Raw genomic sequence first — 27,574 nt, 5'->3', positions numbered from 1 at the left:
CAGGTTCATTTAGGTGGAAGTCCAACGGGACATTTGAGATAAACCTAGGATTGGTTCTCAGGATTGCTCTGTCGTTATTAAACTGTAGAAAAAGATCCTGGATTGAAAACGCCTGTAGCTCACTGACCCCCCCTTGCAGATGTGAGCGTCAGGAGGAGTGCTGATTTCCACGAGGCATACTTTAGGTCAGCTCTGTGTACTGGTTTGAACGGATGTTTCATGAGCTGGTTAAGAACCACATTGAGATGCCAGGCAGGTGGCAACATCCTTACTGGCGGGAAAGATCTGTATAATAGTTTTAGAAATTGCTTAATCAACCCGCTTGACCAGAGCGATGGACTCGTTGAAGTTCTTTATAACGAGATATTGCTGCTAAGTGTACTTTAATGGAGGAGTGGGCTAGGCCCGACTGTGCCAGATGTAATAGATAAGGTAATATTTGCTCCGGTGATGTGGAGAAAGGCCGAATCCCGTGATCTGCACACCAAACACAAATGCGCTTCCATTTCAGGGAATACGTCTTGGTCGTGCTATCCACCCTTGCTCTGGCAAGAATGTCTACAGTCTTGTGGAATATTCAGATTGTGGAACTCTCTGAACTCAGGAGCCAGGCGACTAACCTGAGAGACCTCAGATCCAGATGTTGAACTTTATTGTTGTTCATTGTAAGCAGAGATAGATACTGCCGCAGGTGGACCGGCGGCTCCAGGGATAGACGGTGGAGCTCTGTGAACCAATGTTGCCTCGGCCAAGTTGGGGCTATTAAAATTAGAGTACAAGGCTCCACCTAAATTTTCCTGAGGACTCTGGGAAGCATCGGGAATGGCGTACGCAATGACGTTGCGCCATGCGATGGAAGATGCATTCCCTAGAGACCCTGACTGGGGATGCCAGCTTGCGAAGTGTGGGCATTTGGTGTCCATTGTCGTCGCAAATAGATCAATTTGCGGCGTGCCCCATCTGGAGAAGATCTGGTCGATAATTTGTTGATCTAGCTCCCACTCGTGTGACGATGTTTTCTGCCTGCTCAACAAGTCGGAGAGCACATTGTCCGTGCCTGGGACATATTCCGCTCTTAGGGTTATATTGTGGAGTATGAGCCAATTCCAGATTATTTTTTGCAACTCGCGATAGTGTGTCAGCGAGCGTGTCCCTCCCTCTTTGTTGAGGTAGTGCTTAGTCGTGGTGTTGTCTGTCCGGATGAGCACCAGGGAATGTTTCATTCTTGGCAGGAAAGCTTGAAGGGCCAGGAAGACTGCCCGCAGTTCGAGCAGATTGATATGTAGTTTCTTCTCCATAGGAGACCACTACCCGCTTATCTGTAGCTCTTGCAGAAAAGCTCCCCAGCCTTCCAAGGAGGCGCCTGTTGTGACAACATGAGGAGCAGCCGGAAGCAGGAATGACAAGCCTTGAGAGAGGTTTTGAGATGACATCCACCATTGCAGGGCTCTGACCATCTGAGGATTCACTTTTATGTGGTCGTCGAATGACCCTGTGCATTGGACCCACTGCTTCAAGAGCGCCTCCTGTAGATTCTTCATTCGTAGTCGACAGTGAGGAATCAGGAGGATACACGCTGACATCCCCAGGAGGGATTTGAAGTGACGGACTGTCAAGACTTTCTTCGAGGCTACTATAGCAGCTAGTGCAAGGGGCTTGTACATCCTCTCTCTGGATGGGAAAGCTTTTGCTGACCGTGTGTCCAGGGTTGCACCTAGGAAACTGATGCACTGAGAAGGTTGTAGGACCGATTTTCCTGATTGAGGGTGAGACCCTAGCAATCGAAAAGCTTTAAACAGGCGTTGGAAGACCTGGACGCGTCTTCTAAGGATGGAGTCCTGACCAGCCAGTCATCCAGATACGGAAAGACTTGGTGATGGCACTGTCTGAGATATGCCACCACCGGGGTACGACATTTCGTGAATATGCGCGGTGCAGACTTGAGCCCGAAGGGCAGAACGCAAAACTGCATGTGTCTGCCCGCTATTGCAAATCGCAAGTACCTTTTGTGATTCCTGTGAATTGGGATATGGAAGTAAGCGTCCTGTATGTCCAAGGACGCCCTAAAATCCTGCTGTTACAGTAGTTGCAAGACCTCCTGGATCGTTACCATGCAAAACGACTACTTCTTAGGAATTTGTTGAGGGCCCTAAGGTCCAAGATTGGTCTCCACTTCTTGTCTTTTTTCTGGATCAAAAGAAGCAAGAATAAAACCCTTTTCCCTTCTGAGATGGAGGTACTCTCTCTATTGCTCCTTTCTGCAGCATAATCGAGATCTCTCATAGAAGCAGCCATAGATTTTTGTTATTTCCGCTGTCCTGTACCTTGAAAGGACGACCTCCCAAAAGAGGATTGCTTGTTTTGCTGTTGTTGGCGCTGTTGATATTGCGGTCTACTCTGGCCTGAAGAGCAGGAAGACCTGTATTAATAATTTCCTCTGTAGGAAGACTGTCCTCTTCCTCTATTTCTACAACAGGACTGGTTCTTATACTGTAGAGTGCCCAAAGGTCTCGCAGTGTCTGCTTCTGCAATTTTTCGTGCCAAATAGTAACTGGCTAACATATGGCATGCCCAAAATCTTTGTTTGCACCTCAGGACGGAAAGAGGTTGCCTTTAGCCATCCTTGGAGCCACAAGACTGCTGCTCCAGCCAACTGGCGGAACCCTGTCATAGCGATATCCATCACGCAGTCTATAGTTTCTGACGTCGATGCTTCATCATCTAGCAGAATCCTCTTTACTTCCTCTTTGGATGAATCTGGCAATTCCAACAGCTAAGGGCTATGTGTGCCCACAATTGCCTATTATAGCGTCCCAAGAGCGCTAGGGCGTTCGCGGCCTTTACAGTCATTGCCGATATTGAGGAAAACCTGTTCCCAATGTTGTCCACTCTTCTTACCTCCTTACCAGGAGGAAGCGACAAAGGGGCCGAAGGATTCCTGGAGGTCTTCTAGGCCGCCTGTGTCATCACGGAGTCCGGCTTAGGATGCCCTGTTAAACACGCGGGTGCTGTATCTGGCGCCCTATACTTCTTATCCAACTGAGGGATAACTGGTGATACAGAGGAGGGGTTCTGCATGACCTTTACCCCTTCTGACTATAGGTAATCGATAATCGGTATTGACCTTACTGCCTTCTTGAGAGGTTCTGTGAAGTCATACAAGAAGCAGACCGGTTCTTGAGAGACCATTGAGATCTTAAAACGTTGAGCAGCCCTCTCTACCACATTATAAGAGATTCCCAAATTGTCAGAATTTCCCTCGTCGACGGGTCCACCGATGAGATCGGCGTCATAGACTATGCCGTCGTAGACGAGTAGTCATAGACGAGGCCATCGTAGGCGACATCATAGACGATCCGTCGTAGACGAGGCCGTCGATGAGGAGCCATCGTAGAGGAGCAATCGTAGACGAGGCCATGGTAGACGAGGCCATGGTAGACGAGGCCATGGTAGACGAGGCCATGGTAGACGAGGCCATGGTAGACGAGGCCATGGTAGACAAGGCCATGGTAGACGAGGCCATGGTAGACTAGGCCATGGTAGACGAGGCCATGGTAGACTAGGCCTTCATCGACGCCGTAGACAGGCCGTCGTAGACGAGCAGTCATAGACGAGCCCGTCGATGACGATGCCGTCGTAGATGAGCCATCGAAGACAAGCCCTCGTAGATGAGGCCATCGTAGATGAGGCCATCGTAGACGAGGCCATCGCCGACGCCATAGACAGGCCGTCGTAGACGAGCAGTCATAGACGAGGCCGTCGTCGACGACGCAGTCATAGACGAGGCCATCGTAGACTAGGCCATCGTAGACGAGGCCATCGTAGACGAGGCCATCGCCGACGCCGTAAACAGGCCGTCATAGATGAGCAGTCATAGACGAGGCCGTCGTCGTCGAGGAGCAGTCGTAGACGAGCCGTCGTAGACGAGCCATTGTAGATGAGCCATTGTAGATGAGCCATCGTAGATGAGGCCATCGTAGATGAGGCCATCGTAGATGAGGCCGTCGTCGACGCTGTAAACAGGCTGTCGTCGACGCTGTAAACAGACCATCGTCGACGAGCCGTCGTAGACGAGCCATCGTCGATGAGCCGTCGTAGACGAGCCATCGTCGACGACCCGTCGTAGACGAGCCGTCGTAGACGAGCCATCGTAGACGAGGCCGTCGTCAACGCTGTAAACAGGCCATCGTCGACGAGCCGTCGTCGACGAGCCATCGTTGACGAGCCGTCGTAGACGAGCCTTCGTAGACGAGCCGTCGTAGACGAGCCATCGTAGACGAGCCATCGTAGACGAGCCATCGTAGACGAGCCATTGTAGATGAGCCATCGTAGACGAGGCCATCGTAGACGAAGAGTCTGTAATAGGCAATGATGATGATTTCTTTGTCGACGATCCTGTTGACGATGTTGGCTTCTTAGTCTTTACCTCAGGACGCCTTCCTGAAGGGTCCTATGACCAGAGGAGGTGATTTTGACGGCTCAGAAGTCGCCTTTTTTACATGATTTTTCTCCAAAAGCAAGTCCTTTACTCTCCTTATCCACAGAGTGAGGAGATTTTTAAGAACTGCGCCCAGAAGACCCATGAGTGGTCTTTTTGAGGGCCTTCTCAGGATGTTCCCCTGAGGAATGAGTCTGAGGAGATTCTCTTCTCTTTTGAGGTCTCCTAGATGTTGAGGATAACGCCTCATCACGGTCACTGGAGAAAATAAAAAACCTCCTTTCTGGTCTTAGTGTTTGACACCATATTAAAAGTCACCCTTCACAACCTCTCAAAAACTTACTTGAGAAAGTGCAACATACCTTGTAGTCTTTGGCCTGTACCAGACCTTCTTTAAAGAATGTATTTGAAGATAATCTATAGTAGAAAAGAATCCTTGACAACAAAGTCATTTAATGGAGTGAAAAAACACAGAATCTGAGCAGAGCTCAGAGGAGACTCCCTTAGCACAACGTGCGGTAGAAAATCTGAGGAACTGAGGCTCCTGCCAGGAAGGTTCTAGAGGGAGGTGATAGCTGATTGGCTCTTCTCTAGAGTTTGGTCCTTTTTACAAAAGGACATGGATATGTTACTAAGGTGAGGCCTTTAGGCCTACTATTCTCTATGTATGTCTATAAGACATTACTTTTCTATGTACGGGAGACTCCCGTCTCGACGACGGGGAATGATTCAGGCATGTGAATCTATGAAAGACACCCATAATACTGGATAATTGTCTGTTTCTACTCTCCGAGCTCAGTGGGCTGCTATCAGGGCTTTTCGGGCTCCTTGGGGGAATCTGCCGGATGTGGATGGTCTGGTTTCCCGTCTGTTGCGTAGTTTTTCTAATTCCCGCCCTGTGGTGCGTCCTTCTTTTCCTCTCTGGGATCTTCCCTTGGTTTTGAGGGTTCTTGTTGCCGCTCCCTTTGAACCTTTGGAGGAGGTCGATATGAAGTTTGTCACCGTGAAGGTTGTTTTTTTGGTGGCTATCACTTCTGCTCGTCGCCTGGGGGAGCTGGGTGCTTTGATGGCTCGGGAGCCTTTTCTGTCCTTTTCTGCTGACGGGGTGGTTCTTCGTATGGATTCCTCCTTCGTTCCTAAGGTTTCCTCCCAATTCCTTCGCTCTCAGGAGCTGGTCCTGCCTGCTTTGCTTTCGGCTCCGGTGGATGGGGACAACCTCCCTTGGTCCTTGCTGGATGTTTGCCGGGCTTTGCTGGTTTATTTGGATCGGACCCGTGACTTTCGGCTTTCTGACTCCCTGTTTGTTTCTTTTGGTGCTGTCTCCAGGGGTTTCCGTGCTTCTTCTTCTTCCATTGGGCGTTGGTTGAAGCAGGTTATTGTTCTGGCCTATTCCCTTTCGGGTTCCCCCCCCCCCCCGGCTGGGGTTCAGGGGCGTTCTACTAGGGGGATGGCTGCTTCCTGGGCGGAGGTTCGTGCGGTGTCCCTTTCTGAAATTTGTAGGGCCGCCACTTGGGCTTCTGCTAATAACTTTGTTAGGCATTACCGTATCCAGAATGTTCTGGGGGATGACACTAACTTTGGTTTGGGGGTTCTCCGGGCTGTGTGTTCCTGATTCCCCTTGTTTTCCTTTGTGCTGTGCTGTTGTTTTCAATAAATTGCTGGGTTTTGCTGTTCTGCTGAGTCCTGGTGGCTTGTTGTTTGATGATGGCCGGTTGCTGCTTGGGAATTCTCAATGGTTATTAATGAAGGGGACGAGGACAGAAGGGACCTGGGGGTAATGTCCTATTACTTACCGGTAATCTTCATTACTCCGGGTCCCGTTGTCCTCGTCACCTTGATTACATCCCTCCCTCCCTCCCGGGCTTTCCGGCCCTCATCTTGGGCTTGGTGATTCAGGAGGCATGCTGGGTACTGTACCCTTATGTACTCCCTATAGGTAGAGGGAGGGGCGTACCAGCATTCCTGCTTTCTTTTTTCTGTCTGAGAGATGGTTAATCTCAATGGTTATTAATGAAGGGGACGAGGACAACGGGACCCGGAGTAATAAAGATTACCGGTAAGTAATAGGACATCAACGCACACCAAGACGTTTGGTTATGTTCGTTTAAGGTCAACTCTATATACACTTTGATATCTCATTTTGAAGTTATTGAGACAGTAGAATAGGCAATTTTACAACATCGTGAAATAAGAACAAATAAAGTACTTTAGATAGACATTACATTTCACACTCCAATACAGATATATTCAGTAAAGTAATCAATTTCACGTGTAACTCAATGGTACATCAGTGAGTTTTACAGGAGCACCGAGCTATGTAAATATATTCATGGCTAAATTTGAACATGATCACATCCTAAACAGCACTACGAAGAATTGGTACTTTATCACCGTTGAATTGCACACGGTCTGATTATGAGTGGGTTTCTAATTCTGACCTGTGTGCAAACCCCTGTTTATGCACAGGTCAGAATTACGTGTTTGGCTGCATTTAATGCATCAGATAATTATGAAACGCGTTAAATACCTCAACTGTTGTTACATTTCAGCAGGTCAAGACCTGCTGAAATTTAACGAGGGAAAGTCATATAGTGTTTACCGCCCCATGTGTATTTTCGTGCATTAAATACTAAAATCCGGATGCTATTCCCCACAAACCCATTTTAGGTGGTATTTATCACACCCGATAAATAACATACTCCGTGGTCTCGTTATTTATGTGGTCCAATAAATAGCACCTAAACTCGTAATCAGGCCCTCAGATATCAGAATGCCTTCCGTCGTAGGCTATGAAACGAACTCTGATTTTCAAGTGAGGAGTGCTTCAATGTAAAGAAACATCGTGTTATTTGGCCTAGGCTGTAATCTGCTTTACACTCCTGAACAGCTTTTTTTCTCTGTAAATTCCATGTCCAATAGCATTTCAGCTGCCCTGAATACCAGTAATATATAATATGCTATAGTACTGCCATCATTTTGATTTCGTCCATCGCCTTTTCTTCCATACCTTCTTAATGTTAATGTTGGTGGGTCTCTCATTTCACCACTCAGTTTCAAAACTTTCCACATTTTTGAATGATTTATTAGCCATTTTCCATAGCTAATTAGAATATCTTATAATGAGAATAATTTGTGACTGTATTGGTGTATTTTCGTTTCCATTAGCAGACTATAATGAGTTGTATTAGCTTTCCTCATAAATAATTTATTGTGATTTGTGTCTGATCTTCTCAAAAACCTAATCAAAGAAATGATAAATCGAGTAGTCTCTGACCAGTTTTTGCATCGAGATCCCGCAATATGTGTGGCTTCCTGGGTGTGGCTTGACAAATAGCATTTGATACTCGAGAGCCTGCCTAGTATTACAGTGGTACATAATACCACAGCTGCAATCAGCGCATAACTATAACGTGGTTTAGGTTTTACATCCAGGTCCCACTTTGTTTTGCCATCCTGTGTGAAGAAGCTCACATCGAAGGCACGTGCTAGGTATGATACTCTCGGTGACTGCAGCCAGTCAACGAAGTGAGTTAGTAGGAAGTCTTGTAATGACATGTAATTCATTTCTCATGTTCCTTTCAAATGACAATATACAGACAAACCCTCATTTTAAGAAGAAGTGAAATGCTCTCATATTGTCACTGTCAACAAATTTGACTTCCCTTCTGGCTCAGATAGTTCACTCTAGATTATCGATGGAGTAGATATTGCTTCGGTGGGGTTAGGGAGTTACACCATGATCTTACTGACGTAATACACTTTACACTGGCCATTAAGATACTGATATTGAGGCGTGATTGGTTCATGTATTTAATCATTTTATCATTAACTCGCTTAATACAAAGTAAAATACCCATCCATTGTTTTGAAAGCATTCACATGTTCAAACCTCAATATATAACACTATTTTTGGTGTGAATAATTATCAATGATCCAGTTGCCACAGATTCTTTCCTCTATGGAGAAGCTATAATTGATGTGCACAGGGTCAGCTTGAAAAAGAGCTATTCAGGGCATCTTAATAGCTCTAAAGAAGGCCACTTAGTGTTCCTACATACCTCTGAACTTATTATTAATTTGTGTGTGTCTGTACTACCGTTTTACTAAATTAGTATATGAAACTCAACAGCGAGAACTCCAAAGGTTTGTTAAATCGTTAAGACTCATGTACCATAAAGTACATGCATAGATGAAAGTTGATTTGGTAATATGATCGTGACCCCTAAAATCAGTGCTGGAAATCTATTTGCCTTTTTCTGACTTCCCAGTGTGTTTACCTAGCTCTTCCATTTTTAGAACCTCCACCGAGAAAGATGATTCTGTATTTTTGCTCTATGTATTTGGCTTTCTGGTTAATGGGTGAATTTCTACTAAAATCCAAATATTGGGGGTGATACTCTACTTCATGTGTGAAAGACCTTTCAAATTCATACAAAAGTCTTCAGTTGTAAAAAGTGCTATTTTGAAATTTTCTCCATATGTTGTCCCTGGATTTAAAATTTTGGCTAGGTTTGTGGAGAGACTAATTTAAGAAACATCACAAACTGAAAATGTAGGACTTCCCAAAATACCTTGTTCCTGGCCCCTGTCACGAGGGTGCTTCTGTACAAATTCTTACTCTAGGCCCAGACTGGTTCCAGGAAACGAGTAGTATTAGAGCACTAGGTGCAGCCTCAGGGCACCCCAGGTAAATTATATTCAGAGACCTAAGGTGTGGTAAGAGTGGCCCTTTGTTGTTTTTTCTGATAATTAGTAATTCTATGACTGAGGGTGAGTGGAAAAGTGACCACAATCATCTCAGGTACACCTGTGTCATAGCTATCCTTAGTAATCATCTTTAGGTGGGAATGATGAATGCAAGCAGGAGGATGGATGCTGCCTACAGAAATGAAAATCTCAGCCCACCCTCCACTTCAGTTTTCTCAGAGGCTGTGTGGTTGGGATACACATGATTTCCCACCACAGCAGCCCTCCTGGGTGGCATGAAGTCACCAGTAGCTTCACTTTTCTGCTCAGCGACATCGACACCTCTTCAGAATCAGGGAATCCTGTCTCAAATTGAGTGGATGGAATTTCATACTAAATTACTACACTAACTGGGATTGCCAGCTGAAAACCTTGTACCAATATGATTGATTAGAATTTGAAACTATATCAGTGCACTAACTGTGATTATCAGCAGCCTGCTGACAAATTGAAATGGATAACACTTTGAAGAACTTCACCTCAGCCAGAGTCTCCTGGGTCTAGTCTTGGTTTCTTGCAGAGCATGGAGGTGAATACTGTCAATTTCCTCTAGGTTGAACCTAATCCTGTTGCCCTGCAGAATCAATCAATCAATCAAGACTCTGTAGAACTGTGACCTGGTCTGCTGCTGCATCCAGAGCCTCTTCTGACAGTAACACCGAAATGGAATGGCACACACAGTCATCAGATCATGTCTATAGTTCTTTCAAACACTGACATATACATTACGCCTTCCCAACATTTTTTGCAGTTCCGGCTATCTTTTTTTCTACTTCCATAACATAAATTGTGCAATTGTTTTTAGTAATGTCCCTATATATGTTGCTGAGTTTCATTACTCCTTTTTCCTATCCCTTAAACCTTTTTCTAATATTGATTTTTAAGAAAAATAATATTACAGTTTAGTTGCATCATATAGAACATTAAGTTAAACGCCATTTGAGCCTTGTGAAACCTACAACACCAGAATAAATGTCATTCAAATGTGCTGCAAATCTAAACAGGATTACACATATTAGAAACCACAATAATGTTGAGGTAAGGGTTGGGCAGTGGGTCTGAGATTCACAGAACTCTCCTAAAGGTGAGTTGATGTACTTGAAACAGAATCAAGAAAGAGAACATCAAAAGCAGCAAAAGGGGGACTGCAGAGTTAAAAAAAGATAGGCCATGAAAAGAAAAGTCACAAGTTCACATTAGCCCCGAAGGATTCCAGATACATCTCTGCAGTTTCAAACTGAAAGTTAAGTTGTTCCATCCCACGGACCCTCAGCCTAGCTGTATACAACATGCTAGCAATTGAGAGAAAGTACAAGTCTTCTTGTAGAAAGGTTCAACTAAGGTGCTTCTCTTCATTCTCGGTGTCGTCCTAGCCATGCAAACAGATATTAGTTATCCTTTTTGCGTTTTCCAGGTGTTCCAAACAATCCCCAAAATCACACTCGGAGGTTGCAGCACACTTTTAAAAGTAAACATAACACTTGTTTCCTTCAAGTTATATAGTTGCAGCAAGATTGAGGACAAACTCCTCTTCTCCAGGGGTAGAGGAGAACCTTCAAAGTCAGTTATCCTATTTCTTATATCCTCTAATCGGCCCTCTAGAAGTGTCAGACTCCAATGTGTTTACCTTTTTGAGGAGGCCCTCCAGCTAGACCATATACCTCCTTCTGTAGGAAACCCCTAAACTTCCTAGAGGTGGGGTGACAAAAATGATCCATCGAAGTTGTGGTCCTATCTGCAGCAGCAGGCCTAATCTTTTCTTTCATGAGGCAGGTCATAAAAGGTATTCTCATGGTCAGACCATGACCCCTATACCCCCCCTACCTCACTGTGCCACTAACTCACTAAAAAATAGAACAGGCTGCACCTGGCTACTGATGGGTGGATGAGATCTCCATATCTTCCTATTGGGGGGAGAGGGAGAAAGCTCCAGCTCATTGCACTTCCGACTGCTCACAAGAAAAACAGCTGTGGTTCAGCTCCACAAATGCCCTTGAGAAGTCTGGAAATCTCAATTAGTGTGCCATGGTCAACAGCAAAAAAGAATGCCATGGCATGAAGCACATGGAACCACTTCCCTCCAGCCGCTAACATGACCACAGAGTTTCGTTCTTCTTGAGACATCGTGTAGCGGTCCTAGTTTAGAAGCTGATGTGATTTAGTACAGTCTATGAATAACACGCCTTTCTAATGCTTATCGTTGGGGCTTATTACTAGTCTGCCATTTCACGGGCCGCTAGACTGATGGTGGTGCGGTTGTGGCAGTCTTCCGAGCACTCTATTATAATCAGGGTGGTCCGGCTGCCCTGGGACCACCGCAACTGCCAGGGATGTGAGATCCCTGGTGGTGTTGCGACAGTCTTGAGGCTGCAATATGATTGGCGTGCCCGCTGTGGTCCGCCAATCATTTTACGAGTTTCCTCAATGCCACACTTTTCATGGCGGTGCGACCGCTATGTGGATGCATAGAGGGGACACAACATGTGCCCCCGGATTGCATGAACCCGGTACCTGCATGGCATGGACTACAGTAGTACATGTCGTGCAGGTACTTATTTTGACGTTCCCATGGCGGTGCCTATTCAATAGGCACCGCCATAGGAATGCCAAAGAAACACCTGCCAGACAGGAGAAAACTCCTAATCTGGTGGGTGGTTCAAATATGGGTTTGACGGTGCGGAATGGTGTGGTCCAACTCGCACACCACCAAACTCAAAATAAGGTCCTTTGCCTTGTATCTGCAGGCCCTCCATTATCTTTACATGAACTAGGGCATGCTCTTTGAAGAACATAACAAAATCGACCTGAGGTCAAGAAGATTATATAGAGCACTTTTTAAAGCACTGTGATACATATATTAAACAGAAGGGGGATGGGAGCACACTGCCTCGCCTCCCAGCACAGTTCACCCCTTAGCATTGTGGTAAATGCAGTTCAGAATAAAGTTTAGCTGTAGTGGTTCACCAACGTTGGTGCAGGTTAGTTCTGTTAATCTCTAGACACATGTCTTTCTGGATATTATCCTTCATCAGTAGAGATAAAAAACGAAATTCATCTGATGTTGCTTAGAAGGCTGCCACAGTCTCTCAGGTCTCTGTACCTCCCTCTGGCACACATGTGCATCTCCAAAAGCTCGTCAGCTCAGTGGCTCAAGGGAGACTTTTCAAACAGAAGGGGGATGGGAGCACACTGCTTCGCCTCCCAGCACAGTTCGCCCTTTAGCATTGTGGTAAATGCAGTTCAAAGTGATTGCTTACTTGAAGTTTAGCTGTAGTGGTTCACCAAAGTTGGTGCAGGTTAGTTCTGTTAATCTCTAGACACATGTGTTTCTGGATATTATCCTTCATCAGTAGAGATAAAAAACAAAACTCATCTGGGGTTGCTTAGAAGGCTGCCACAGTCTCTCAGGTTTCAGTACTTCTCTCTGACACACAGGTGCATCTCCAAAAGCTCGTCAGCTCAGTGGCTCAAGGGAGACTTTTCAAACAGAAGGGGGATGGGAGCACACTGCTCCGCCTCCCAGCACAGTTTGCCCTTTAGCATTGTGGTAAATGCAGTTCAAAGTGATTGCTTACTTGAAGTTTAGCTGTAGTGGTTCACCAAAGTTGGTGCAGGTTAGTTCTGTTAATCTCTAGACACATGTGTTTCTGGATATTATCCTTCATCAGTAGAGATAAAAAACGAAATTCATCTGGGGTTGCTTAGAAGGCTGCCACCGTCTCTCAGGTCTCTGTACCTCCCTCTGGCACACATGTGCATCTCCAAAAGCTCATCAGCTCAGGGGCTCAAGGGCGCCTTTTCAAACAGAAGGGGGATGGGAGCACACTGTCTCGCCTCCAAACACAGTTGGCCCCTTAGCATTGTGGTAAATGCCGTTCAAAGTGATTGCTTACTTGAAGTTTAGCTGTAGTGGTTCACCAAAGTTGGTACATATATTAACAATCCACAATAGGATGAAATATAACTAATAAAATTGCCTCAACTCGACCTAATTATCTGTAAGCAGCAAGAGGAACATGCACAGTTAGTCTCACTTTTTCAACTGCTTGAAACATCTGGGGGAAATAAAACTATAAATATTATATAACAGCTGTGATGAATTATCCATGCATGGACAGTCAATAAATAAAAATGTAACATTTATTTTGGAAAGTAAATAGAAATCCTTTAGTGTTGATAAAACCTCTGAAGAATAAATAGCACTCACATAAATAAACTGTGGTTTATTGTAACATTCATTCCTAAATGTTGCTCACTTAACAGCTATAAAAGTAAAATTCAGTTTATTCCACAAGAGTCTCGTTAAAAACACAATGTCTCAAGTTCAGTTTGAAATGGTGAATCATTTCTTTGCTGTCTTCAGCCGTATTAAAATGTATAGTTTGGTAATTTTCCTAAATAACACAAAAAAACTATAAATTGTTCAAAATCCCCTTTGCCATGTAGCAGTTGCGATTATCAGAAAATTCTTGCAATTTCTACTTAACTTAAATCTAGATTTTGATAGGTATGTTGAAAATGCTTTTATATGTTAAAGCAAAGCAATCAATAAAGCCGAAATGCAACTCTGGCCATTTTTTAAAAAACTGCCTCTGATGAAAGAGCACGTTTGCTCTGAAACGCGTAAGGCGGATGGACGGAAATGGCCAGAGTGGCATTTCGGCTTTGTGAAAATAAAGGGTTGTTACTCACCGGCTGGAGGAGTGCGCCTCTTAATGCATGGGCATTTTGGAATGATTTATGAACGGCACGTCCAAGCCGTTGGAGATCGCACCACCCCAGTGAAAGCAGAATGGGGCCCTTATTTTAGAAAATTTCGGGAATGGAAGGCGCAGCTGGCTCTTCATTTCAAGGCAGCATTGCAACTCTGGGGCCCACTGGAGGGCGATAATTGGTCCATGCCATGTTTTTAAAAGCACACAACCACCGAAGGCAAAGAGCAGGATGTGAAATACCACAAGTCCCAGCATGCTTGCAAATGAAGTGACCGGATTAACCGGAAAAGGCACACCTGAAGCCCATAAATCAATGCAATGCAAGGAACTGTGGAGAAATCCAGAAACTATGGTGCCTTTTAAAAACTGCCTCTGATGAAAGAGCACGTTTGCTCTGAAACGCGTAAGGCGGATGGACGGAAATGGCCAGAGTTGCTTTTCGGCTTTGTGAAAATAAAGGGTTGTTACTCACCGGCTGGAGGAGTGCGCCTCTTAATGCATGGGCATTTTGGAATGATTTATGAACGGCACGTCCAAGCCGTTGGAGATCGCACCACCCCAGTGAAAGCAGAATGGGGCCCTTATTTTCGAAAATTTCGGGAATGGAAGGCGCAGCTGGCTCTTCATTTCAAGGCAGCATTGCAACTCTGGGGCCACTGGAGGGCGATAATTGGTCCATGCCATGTTTTAAAAAGCACACAACCACCGAAGGCAAAGAGCAGGATGTGAAATACCACGAGTCCCAGCATGCTTGCAAATGAAGTGACCGGATTAACCGGAAAAGGCACACCTGAAGCCCATAAATCAATGCAATGCAAGGAACTGTGGAGAAATACAGAAACGATGGTGCCTTTTAAAAACTGCCTCCGATGAAAGAGCACGTTTGCTCTGAAACGCGTAAGGCGGATGGACGGAAATGGCCAGAGTTGCATTTCGGCTTTGTGAAAATAAAGGGTTGTTACTCACCGGCTGGAGGAGTGCGCCTCTTAATGCATGGGCATTTTGGAATGATATATGTATATATATATATATATATATATATATATATATATATATATATATATATATATATATATATATATATATATATATATATATATATATATATATATATATATATATATATATATATATATATATATATATATATATATATATATATATATGAATGAAGGAACTCTCCATTCACAAGAAAAGAGCAGGAACCCAAGGGGAAAGGTTGAAGAGATTTATTTCTCGGACCTCTGTTCCGGTGACGGCGAATGCATTTCGGTCATTCCCTTCCTCAGCGCCCAAGCACCGGACCCATGCAACAACGTCTGTTCCAACTGCCTTTAGAGTATGAATCACGTGGTTTCCGCACCCCCTCCGCTGATGAAGATAATGTTCACCTGTTGCAGTCCGTCACGATTCTTGGACTACAATACACACAATGCTGTGTAGTAGAACTGCAGGATGGTGAAATTTGCGGGGGTTTACTGAAAGTTCACTGATGCGGTGCCACTGAAATTAGACAGGGACGGTGCTGCACTTTGCCCAATGTCCAAAAAACAGGTCTCTCCTCGAGTCCCCTGTATGCCACAGCCGTCGGTGTTGGGAAACCCATTGGCAGGGGCAAAACGCGGCTCGCAATTTTGCCCAGGAGAGGTAAGTACCTCTAACTGCTCCGTTTTTCCTTCCACCAAGGCGGGTCCAGGCTGGATTCGTAACCGAATCGAAACAAAGTGCCAGGAGGCTTGCCAGTGAAGTCCGGACCCAGAAACGTGGCAGGGTTCCTGATTTGCACTGCTGGCCAACGCGGTAATGTCTGTAGGAACTCTCCATTCCCAAGAAAAGAGCAGGAACCCAAGGGGAAAGGTTGAAGAGATTTATTTCTCGGACCTCTGTTCCGGTGACGGCGAATGCATTTCGGTCATTCCCTTCCTCAGCGCCCAAGCACCGGACCCATGCACCAACGTCTGTTCCAACTGCCTTTAGAGTATGAATCACGTGGTTTCCGCACCCCCTCCGCTGATGAAGATAATGTTCACCTGTTGCAGTCCGTCACGATTCTTGGACTACAATACCCACAATGCTGTGTAGTAGAACTGCAGGTTGGTGAAAATTGCGGGGGTTTACTGAAAGTTCACTGATGCGGTGCCACTGAAATTAGACAGGGACGGTGCTGCACTTTGCCCAATGTCCAAAAAACAGGTCTCTCCTCGAGTCCCCTGTATGCCACAGCCGTCGGTGTTGGGAAACCCATTGGCAGGGGCAAAACGTGGATCGCAATTTCGCCCAGGACAGGTAAGTACCTCTAACTGCTCCGTTTTTCCTTCCACCAAGGCGGGTCCAGGCTGGATTCGTAACCGAATCGAAACAAAGTGCCAGGAGGCTTGCCAGTGAAGTCCGGACCCAGAAACGTGTCAGGGTTCCTGATTTGCGCTGCTGGCCAACGCAGTAATATCTGTAGGAACTCTCCATTCACAAGAAAAGAGCAGGAACCCAAGGGGAAAGGTTGAAGAGATTTATTTCTCGAACCTCTGTTCCGGTGACGGCGAATGCATTTCGGTCATTCCCTTCCTCAGCGCCCAAGCACCGGACCCATGCAACAACGTCTGTTCCAACTGCCTTTAGAGTATGAATCATGTGGTTTCCGCACCCCCTCCGCTGATGAAGATAATGTTCACCTGTTGCAGTCCGTCACGATTCTTGGACTACAATACCCACAATGCTGTGTAGTAGAACTGCAGGTTGGTGAAAATTGCGGGGGTTTACTGAAAGTTCACTGATGCGGTGCCACTGAAATTAGACAGGGACGGTGCTGCACTTCGCCCAATGTCCAAAAAACAGGTCTCTCCTCGAGTCCCCTGTATGCCACAGCCGTCGGTGTTGGGAAACCCATTGGCAGGGGCAAAACGCAGATCGCAATTTGGTCCAGGAGAGGTAAGTACCTCTAACTGCTCCGTTTATATATACAATTTTTTTTAAAGATAGGTAGTTTGGAATATTAGTTCATATGATAGGCACACTCAAGGAGGTAAAGTATCTTGGTTTATTCAAGTGCAGATTACTAAACCACTTAACACTGTTCAGCATACCTCTACCTCACAGGGTGAGGTGTCAGCAAATTCATTATATGTGAAAAAGCTATCATGCAAATAGTGAAAGGGCAGCATAACACTAATACATTCACTGCAAATGCAGCTGCCATCCTGGAGTGGAGGACAACCCAATACACTTAATAAGTGGTTATAACAAAGTTATGACTTGAAAACGGCAAGAAACTAGTAACTTGTTATTGGACTTTGCCCTCTCTATAGAGTCACACCCAAACAGTTTGCCTTTACCCTCCTATTTTTCCTTAAATTTGTTTTTGTTGGCTCTAGGACTCCGTACACTTTACCACTGCAAACCAGTGCTAAAGTGCTTGGGCTGTCTCCCTTAAACATGGTACAATTGGTCTACACCTGATTGGCACATTTAATTTACTTATAATTCCCTTGAAGTGTGGTATACCATATACAAGGGCATGCAAATATTTGCTACAAGTGGGCCTGCAGCCCTTATTGTGCCAACCCCTTACGTAGCCCCTTAAAGCATGTCCAAGGTCTGGCATGGCAGCCTGAGTGCAGTTTTAAACTGCCAAATCGAGTTGGCAAAATACCCCCTTGCCAAGCCATAAACTCTCTTTTATTGTATATGTCACCACTAAGTTAGGCCCTAGGTAGCCCATATGGCAGGATGCATTGTAATTAAAATGATGGACATCAACATTTAAGTTTTACATGTTCTGATAGTGAAAAACTCCTACATTTGTTTTTCACTACTGTGAGGCCTCTCCCATAGGATGCCTTAGTTCATTTAATCAGTGCTAACATTTGATTGGGAAAAAGGTAAACATTTCATAATTGGTGTCTGAGAAACTGTAATTAAAAATCCTCTTTAATGGCAAAGTCGATTTGAAGTTACAATTTTGATGATGCCACTTTTACAAAGTTGGGAGTTTTCTGCCCTAACCCTTTGGTGCCTGCAGACTATTCCTGGGTTACGTCACTGGATGTAGTTGGCAGTTGAACTTTGTTTATTTACCCAATAGAAGGATTATCTGTGCCTGGATGAGCCATTAACTGGTAGAATGGCCACAGCCCCGCTTGCACTGAATAGGCTGTGCTCTAACTTCGCACAAAGGTCTTGTCACCCATGCATTTCATTCAGCCAGCTTGGAGACATGGCAAGGGAGTCAGAAAACCTGATACACTTCAAAAGGAATTCTCTGCAAACTTCTTCTACTTCAATGAAGACACTAGGCATAAACATAGGACTCTTTCTGGCTCTTTCTGGCTCCCGGTTAGAGAAAGGGTCACCTTTAAGACCCTATGCATTTCGCATAAAATATTGCAAGGCAAAGGCCCCCCGATTCTGAGACCATTCGTTAAACCCTACCACTCTAACAAACAGCTCAGATCCGACTCTCTCTCCCTTGCCAACGTTCCCAGAATAAAAAGGTCCCGATCCGGAGGGCGCCGGTTCGCTTACAACGCCCCAAAACTGTGGAACTCCCTCCCCCTGGTCATGCGGAAGGAACACAACCTCCTGGCCTTTCGGAGGCAATTAAAAACATGGCTCTTCCCAGAACCCTAAACATCTATGCTCTCCACTCCGGAACCTAGGTCATGCCAGCGCTGGGACGCCCTAGGGTAGCTATGCGCTTTAGAAATCACTACTCAAACTCAAACTCAACGTACAGAAGGACTCTCAGAGGACTGTCTGTTGCTGTGTCCTGCTGTGTTCTCCCCCAAATAGCTTTTCTGCACCTGGAAGGACAGCTTGGCTTCCTGGAGACTGCCTTGAACCCTCAGAGACCTGCCCTGCTGCTTGAGTCCTGTTTCATCACTTGAACCTAGGACTGCCACAGTGACTCGAAGGGCTAGTTGTCTGCCTACTGATCAGAGCCTCAGGGACAAAAAAAGCTCCAGCCATCTTAAACCCACACCTGGACCCAGCCTGAGTGAGTCCTAACATCCCAAGTGTTGCCTCTCCAGGTCTGGACCCTTGGCGGTGAAGCTAAAGATGTCCAGATGGCTAAGATCCAGAATGTGGGACGTAACATTTCTTGGCTAAAAACAACTTTGAGACAGAGATGAGACAAGGACTAACCTGCTCGCCTATTCGCCCAAGGTGCATCGTGTGTCGGCCTGAGTTTGTGGCAGCTCCTGCTGTGTTCTTCTCTGCAGCAGAAAATCTTGTTCAGCGGTTCTTCACAAAAGGGTATGCATCCTCTTGGAACTCCTATTATCTACAGCCTCCAGCCTCGTCCAGTTGGAGATTTTTAACTTCTAAAAAGAGACAACGCTCCCACCTACAGCCATACCTTCTCAGAAATTTTTTTTCAAAATTTCTTCTAAGTACAAAGGTAAGTGATGACTGAGTCCAAACCACTTTTTGTACACTCCATTATGGTTAGGCATATTTTTCAACTCAGTTTTGCGTGACTAGATGTTCACGGTTGGCGCTTTGATCTTCTAAGAGCTATTTTTTACCTTATGCTTAAAAAAATCATAACTCTTGTACTAATGATTGGATTTTTGTTGTTTTGCTGTCAAATAGTTTATTAGAATGTACTTAATTTTTCTATAGTGATCTGGGATTTTTCTTGTGTTGTTTTTTTACTTTATTACTGTTTGTGTGCTGCATAAATACTTTATACATTGCCTCTAATTTAAGCCTGACTTCTTTTGCGCCAAGCTAATAAAGGGTTAATTACAAGTCGATTTAGTGACTTTTGTGATGCACCCTGACAGGGATTGTGGCTGTTGATTGAAGACGAGTCACCTCACATTCAACCAACAACCCAATTTCTCAGACTTGTGCTGTGAATTCAAAATGTGCATGTGACAAAATTACATGTAACGTTAAAACTGTTCACCACATACATCACTGTTGTCATGATCAATTTAGTCAAGTCTATAATACATGCTAGGTTCCAGTAGGCTAAATAGAGACATCATTGTCTGAAGTTGCCTACATGTACAAAGTGAATGCAAATAAATCATAGATATGGCAATGGGAAGAAAACGATATATCTATAGACATACAATAAAAAAAACATGCATAACATTAAAGCGACAGATTCAAGAATAACATATCCTTCATAATAGCTAAATCTAAAAATCAATATCATGAAAAACTCATTCCCAGAAGTCAACATTACAGAATCAATTAATTTCTATCAATGGCAAACAAAAAGCCTAAGTGAGTGAATATCTTACCAAAGAAGTGTAGAACAGAAGTGTAGACGAGAATACACCTGGAACATGTCAAGGAAAGACAGAAAAACATCAATCTGTAAAAAATATTCAAATGGTAAAACAGTGGAATTATAAAAACAGTACCAGACAAGACGAAACATCAAATTAAACTCAACCAAACAAGTACATTGTTTTATGAAATGAATCTGCCTTCAAACAAGCTATGATTAATCCTCCATAAGAATACTTAATCACTCATCCTGGTTTGAACTTTGGGGTATCTAGGTTTTCAAATTAATGATATTTGGTTTCCAGGTGTCAAAGTTCTAATATTTATTTATTTATTTATATCCATAATAATATCATAAAGAGAGAGCCCAAACCTTTGAGGCGGGTAATCTCAGTAACCACAGCACCAATCACAACACCCAATACAGCGTTGGAAAGGGCAGTTGCAGCAGAAGGACATAGGCTATGCAGACGGATAAAAAAATGTATAAAAAAATTGCACAAAATCTATACTATCCATCCATACTAATATTATAAAGAGAAAGCCCAAACCTTTGAGGCGGGTAATCTCAGTAACCACAGCACCAATCACAACACCCAATACAGCGTTGGAAAGGGCAGTTGCAGCAGAAGGACATAGGCTATGCAGACGGCCACCATATATATATATTTTTTTGTAGAGTTTTATATAGCGCGAACTTGACCCGAACTGAATCAGGTATCAGAGCGCTTTACATAGCACCAGTTACGTTACATGAGGACACACATTCATTTTGGTTAGGCACGGGGAGATTACGTGATTTGCCCAGAATCACAGGATTTTTGGCGTCGTTACCGAGACTCGAACCCAGATCCCCAGGTCCGAGGCCGAGCGCCTTATCCGTTAGGCCAACTCCTCTATACATTTAAAAGGTAAAAGAACCGTGCCAGCAAAGTAGTCCCTTGTGGGCGTGTCTGCGTTGTGCTGTGGGCGTGGGCTGGGGGCGTGTGGTACGTCCATCACATCACAGGCTGTGGGCGTGTGCTCGGGGCGTGACAAATGCTGGGGGCGTGACAAACGCTGGGGGTGTGTATACGCCCTTCATGCCATGTGAGTCGTACATACAAGCGCCAATTACGTTGCTGCGCAGCATTAAGGGGCACGCTGGGGGCGTGAGAAACGCTGGGGGCGTGTGTCCGGCCTTCATGCCATGTGAACGCAATTGCGCCACATCCAGGGGCACGCTGGGGGCGTGAGAAACGATGGGGGTGTGTGCTACGTTTCGCCCTTCATGTCATGTGGGTCGTACATTAATCAGAAGATCGTCTGCTGTGGCCGTGTGCTGGGGGTATGACAAACGCGTTCGCCTGGTAAGTAACGATACTGCAGCCTCTCCTGCACGCTGTTACTGAACTCTCTCATTCAATGAAATTACACGCGCCTACTACCATCAACCAGGGCTCTAGCCGGGCTCAGGCAGCGGATCAGTACACTAATTACATGCGCCTGATAACATCAACCAGGGCTGCAGCTGGGCCTCAAGCGGGGGAACACACGCCTGCTAACATCAAACAGGCCTGCATCTGGGCCTCCAGCGGGGGAACACGCAAATGAGCGTGTCTGCGGGGACAATTACTGCAGCCTCTCCTTCTCGCTGTCACTCAACTCTCTCAATAAACGGATTTACCCGCGGCTGATAACTCTCTCATTCAATGGTATTACACGCGCCTGCTAACATCAACCAGGGCTGTAGCCGGGCTCAGGCGGCGGATCACTACACCAATTACAGGCACCTGCTAACATTAACCAGGGCTGCAGCTGGTCCTTCTCCGTCCTTATTCTAATGAAACAAAAAATGTTGTCTACCGGGAGATTTTAAAATAAATTGCCCTTGCCAAATACACACATTACACACATTCTATTTCATACCAGGACAACGTCGGGATGGGCTGCTAGTCATTTATAAAGCGCTCTGTTCCCCACCGGTGTCCTGGCGCTGTAGTGATAGCTCTCCTGGCATCAAGCCTCCAAACTAATGAGTGAAAAGCCACGTTTTAAGACTTTTCCGAAAAGCCAGCAGATCAGTGCTCTGTCTCAATGCCGTTGGTAGGGTATTCCAGGCGTTAGCTGCACCTCGGACAAAACTTTTACACCCCCAGCGTACTTTCTTAATGCGTGGTGTCCTGATCAGCCCCAAGCTGGCCGACCTGAGATGTCTACTCGGCTTGTACCACTGGAAATGCTGTTTCAAAAACAATGGGCCTAAACCATGGACCGCCTTGAAGACTATGCACAATGATTTAAAAGTTATCCGTTTACGCACTGGGAGCCAGTGTAGCTTCACAAGTTCCCGGGAGATGGAGGCGAACTTTGATAGGCCCGTAACGACACGGGCTGCAGCATTCTGCAAAACCTGCAGTTTGTTAAGCAGTCCCTGTTGGGCCTCGAGGAATAAACTGTTGCAATAGTCGAGGCGGGAGAGCACAAGTGCCGTCACCACCGTTTTCTTGCACCCATCCGGTAGAAAGGGAAGAATCTTCCGGATGATTTTCAGAGACCAGTGGATGGAGGAGGTCAGCGCATTAACTTGGGGTTTGAAGGAGAGCTGGTTATCGATCAGGACTCCCAAGTTCTTAACCTTGATTACTGGAGTGGGGGGGTTTCCCATCTCTTCGGGCCACCACTTGGGACTCCAGAAGTTGACATTGGAGCCGAAGAGTAAAACCTCAGTTTTGGACGAGTTCAGTTTTAGGCAGTTTCTGGCCATCCAAGTACTGACTGCTGCCATACAATCCTGAAATTTAGAGGCTACGCCATCTTCCTGGGCGAGAGAGATGACATATATATTAAAAAGGGTGGGGCTTAAAGAGGATCCCTGAGGAACCCCCCGGGGAGCTTGAAAGGTCTTGACTCAAACTCTCCCATGGCCACCACCTGAACCCTGTTGGTGAGAAAGGCTTTCAGGATGCTCAGGGCCCTACCCTGGATCCCGCAGTCCTCCAAGCGATCCACCAGAATACTGTGGTGGACCGTATCGAAGGCCGCGGAGAGATCGAGGAGGACTAGTGCCGCTCGGCCCCCCGCATCCATCACCTTCCTAATCTCCTCGGTCGATTTGATCAGGGCGGACTCGGTGCTGTGACCTTCTCTGAACCCATGTTGCGCTATGTCCAGGCCCTGAGTGGCCCCCAGAAATGCGCAGAGCTGAGAGTTCATAACTTTTTCTATAAGTTTGGCTGGCAGCGGTAGTCTGGCAATAGGCCGATAGCTATTAGGATCGGCGATATCCAGAGAGGGTTTCTTTAGCAGAGGGGCAATGGATGCCCGTTTCCAGCATGTTGGAATTTCCCCTACTTCAAACATCTGATTAAAAAGATTAGCAAGGGTAGCGGTTATTGGGGCTGCCGCCAGCTTTGCCACTGACGCCGGGCAGGGGTCAAGGGGAGAACCCGATTTTGTGGCATGCAGCTGCTTTTTACTTTCGTCGGAGCTCACTGGGCCAAATTCTAAGAGTTTGGCCTCCTGTAAGTTGAGGTAAACAACCTTTACAACGCAACTTTTACATCGCAGAGCCTTTACAACGCAACCATTACAACGCAACCTATTACAACGCATTGCTCTGGGGGGCGCTCGAGGATAGGGAATAGGTTAATTTACTATCCAATAACCTTCCCTAGTGTCCACGGGGACTGGAGTTGGAATAGTAAATTGAACTATTCACTATCCAGCACCCCAAAGCACTATGCTTTGTAATGGACTGCGTTGTAATACTTGCGTTGTAAAGGCATGCGATGTAAAAGCATGCGTTGTAATGTCATACATCCGTAAGTTGACAGTGTGATTCCTGTGAGTGCCTTCTAGTAAGCTCTGCATGACCTGAGGCTCAAGTGCGGTGAAGATAAGTTCCACCTTACTTAGGAAGAACTTGGCTAAGTTCTCGCAGAGTTCCTCACTAGGTGGAGTGATCACTGGCTTGGGCGTGGCCAGGCTCGATACCGTGTTAAAAAGTTACTTTGGTAAGTTCTTAGCCCCATTAATACGGTCGGTAAAATATGTTCGTTTGGCCTTCTGTATCATATCTTTATATACCATCTGGCTAGACTTGAGTTTTCGTTTGTCTGTCTCATAATAGTTTTTGCGCCAGATCCGTTCAAGTTTCTTGCAAGCCCCCTTGAACTCCCTAAGCTCGTCGGAGAACCAGGAGGATGACGGGACAGTGCGGGTGGGGCGACAGATTTTTGGTGGTGCAAGTGTAGTGCAGGCCCGGTCAATCCAGTTGGCATACATGGACGCCGCTTTGTTCACATCTGCTGGCAGAGTGACCATGGAGGACACTAAGAGGTCCTCAAACACACTTCCTTCGACCTTATTCCAGGATCTGCAGGTCCTAATTGTTTTCCTGTCCTGCCTAGCCCTATGCTGCGAGGTGGCAGAGATATTAAACACCACTAGGGCATGATCAGACCAGGCGATGGGATCAGTCCTGACAAACTTCAGATCAGGATTGTTTGTGAATATTCGTCCAGCGTGTGACCTGCCAGATGCGTTGACCCCGTAACCACCTGAGTTAATCCCACCCCATGCATCACAACCGATAAGGCTTCTGTGTCCGAGTCTAGACTGGTCTCTAGGTGGAAATTGAAATCTCCAAGGACTGTAAAGGATTTTGCGCATATGGCTTCCTCTAGGATGCTACCAGCTGTTTCTAAGAACTGGGCCTTGGTCCCAGGGGGTCTATAAAAAAGGCAGCCTCTAAACGACTGATGATCGGACAAAATGAGCTTAAACCCCAAGACCTCACACGTCTCCGAGACCACCGGTTGGAAGGACCCTATGATGGAGGTATGATAAATGACTGCCAGGCCCCCTCCTTTTTTACGGGGCCTGTCCAAGACAAAACTAAGGTAATCTGGAGGGGTAGCTTTCACTATATCTGGCCCAGAGGCCGCATCCGTCCAGGTCTCTGTAATAGAGGCAATTTTTATCTCCTTATACTCTGTTACCCCCTAGTGTCCTGGGCGGTGAACTCTGCTCGCACGAAGTGAAGCGGAGTGTTTTTTCTCGTTCGCGCTCATCAACGCCGAGTTGGCTAGCGTGAGTGAGGAAAACTCACCTCCCGGCAAGATTTTGCCTCACTCGTCAACGTCTAGTTGGCGAACACTAAAAATCAACCTCGCAGCGGGATTTATCAATGCGGGCAGTCGGATTTCTGAATGCCAGTGGTCGCGTACAATCGCAACCGCTCATGTTCTGAAACCTTCCGTTCGCGTTCAGAAAGCTGCCGCTCGAGTATAAAATCTACCCGAGCAGCATAAAGAAAGCAGCACCCTCTTTCGCTGCACATGGTGCCGTTTGAAATGATTTGCCAACGTGGGACAATCACCTAGTGCTGAAAATCACCACAAACGGCATGCCCCTAATGCCCGCCGCCACTTGCGGAACCCCGTGTAGCGCAGCAGAGTTTTTTTGCCACTTCGTGCAACTCTGCCAACTCCGCCAAGGCTTAGGTCTCACTCTATCAATCACAAAAAACTTCAACAAATCAATACTACTGTCATGGTGTGTCTGAAAATGTCTCTGCTACTTGGTATCTGTGTTGGTTGGCACACATCTTTTCTAAAACCCATTTCTTGGTAGAATGGATTATATTGTCCACATATCTAAGTGAACAAGGACATGTGAGAACATACACGGAGTAATCTTAATCGCAGGTTACAGGGTGTTTGAACTTCGACTTACTTGCATGTTTCCGATGTGTTACGGGCTTCTCTTGCCCAGCAGGTAAAGACTGTTTATGTATATCCAAATTTAAAAAAACAAAGATTTAAGTGATGTTATAGTTAGGCCTTTTAATAATATAAAACTATTGCTTTAAAAAACAACAACACTGAAATGTACCAGTATACAGTTTACTGAGCTAACCATAACTTGCGTCCTTGCCATGCACTGCTTGTGACCCTCCATATTACATCACTCATAACATGCTAAATGAAATAATTGATGACCTCACAGATTTACATATATCATTCATATGGGGCTACAGCAATTGAAACAAATTCATTATGATGTGTTTTATTGTGTTTTTCTGGCTTAAACTAAATTAGGCCTCAATTAGACCTGCACTCCATCTTTTTAAATATGGCAGCAGTTTCACAATGTTCATTGTATGTTTATGTTTTGTGCTGGATGTCACATATAGGAACATGTGCACTGTTTGGTAATGCTGTTCTATTAGAACTTGCTGGAGGGAGGCTTTTGTTACTTTCCACAACTCTTTCTTCTGTAGTGCATGAATTCACAAGTGTTTTCTGTTGTTTATGCAACTCGTTTGTTCTGTCACTTGCGGATACGATTAGGACAGAAGGTGTGAATTAATTGTTATGTAGTAGGATAGTGTTAAGATGGTAGGGGCATATGAGGTTTCAAAATGTTGAAATGTGATTTGCTAAAATAATGATACTTTTGATCACACCATGCTGTTTGCAGCTTCCATCCTTTTCTATACTGAAATTACCCATATATACCTTTGAATTTAGGGGTGACCTGGGGTCTTTTCTCTATTGATTTGCTTCACCTTTGGGACTTAGTATATTTTTAAGATTTTGCTGTATTTTACCTAACCTCTGGAAGACTTCATGGCAACTGATTTCTCTCTACTTAACGGATTCAACAATACTGCTGCTACATTTAAATTTTCCGATTTCCTGTCTTGCACTTAACATTTTAGTAAACCTTAATGTTTTTTTAAAGTTTCTGATCTCAAAATCTCTTTTTGAGACAGTCCTATTCTTTTGACTGTATTTGTAATGTTGTTTTGCATCTTGTCTACAGTTACACATTACTTTATAGTTATTGAGATCAACATCATCATCAACCCTGCAATCTGGATGCCATTGTCATGCAATTATATAAGAGATAGTGCACCCTCACTGCTAACACTGTTGTCATATGCACCATAGAGATTCATAGCATGGGTATAGTGTAAGCTCTGGATGTAAGCATGATTGTGCATGTTGAATGTAATGTGCTGCACCGTTTACAAATCACTAACATTTGTGGTGCAAGTATTACTCCCTGTTAAACAAGATAAAGGCTCAGAGCTCCTAATGTGGGATGTAGAGCTATGTTTCAAAGTAGGTTGATTCCCAAAAATCTTTAAACACGGTGATGTAGCGCCAACATTTTTAATTGTAGGGGTGTATTCTAAACACACGCGTAGACTGCATCCACATATAACCTTTTGTTGTGTTGACCAAAGTGTTAGGATCTTGTAATGTAATACCATGAATGTGCTGTGCGTAGGGAAAAAGGTAGAATACATGAAGAATTCTGTAGAAAATCAAATGTAACCAGCAGAAAACACTAACCGGAAATACTTGTGTTGTGCAACTGACAATAATTTCATTATTGACTGTGCTTATAAATCATGTAATTTTATATGTAAATGAAAATATTA

Source organism: Lissotriton helveticus, chromosome 2_1 (assembly GCF_964261635.1).
Source record: "Lissotriton helveticus chromosome 2_1, aLisHel1.1, whole genome shotgun sequence".
Classification (NCBI taxonomy): Eukaryota; Metazoa; Chordata; class Amphibia; order Caudata; family Salamandridae; genus Lissotriton; species Lissotriton helveticus.
Note: the sequence above shows the minus strand (reverse complement) of the source record.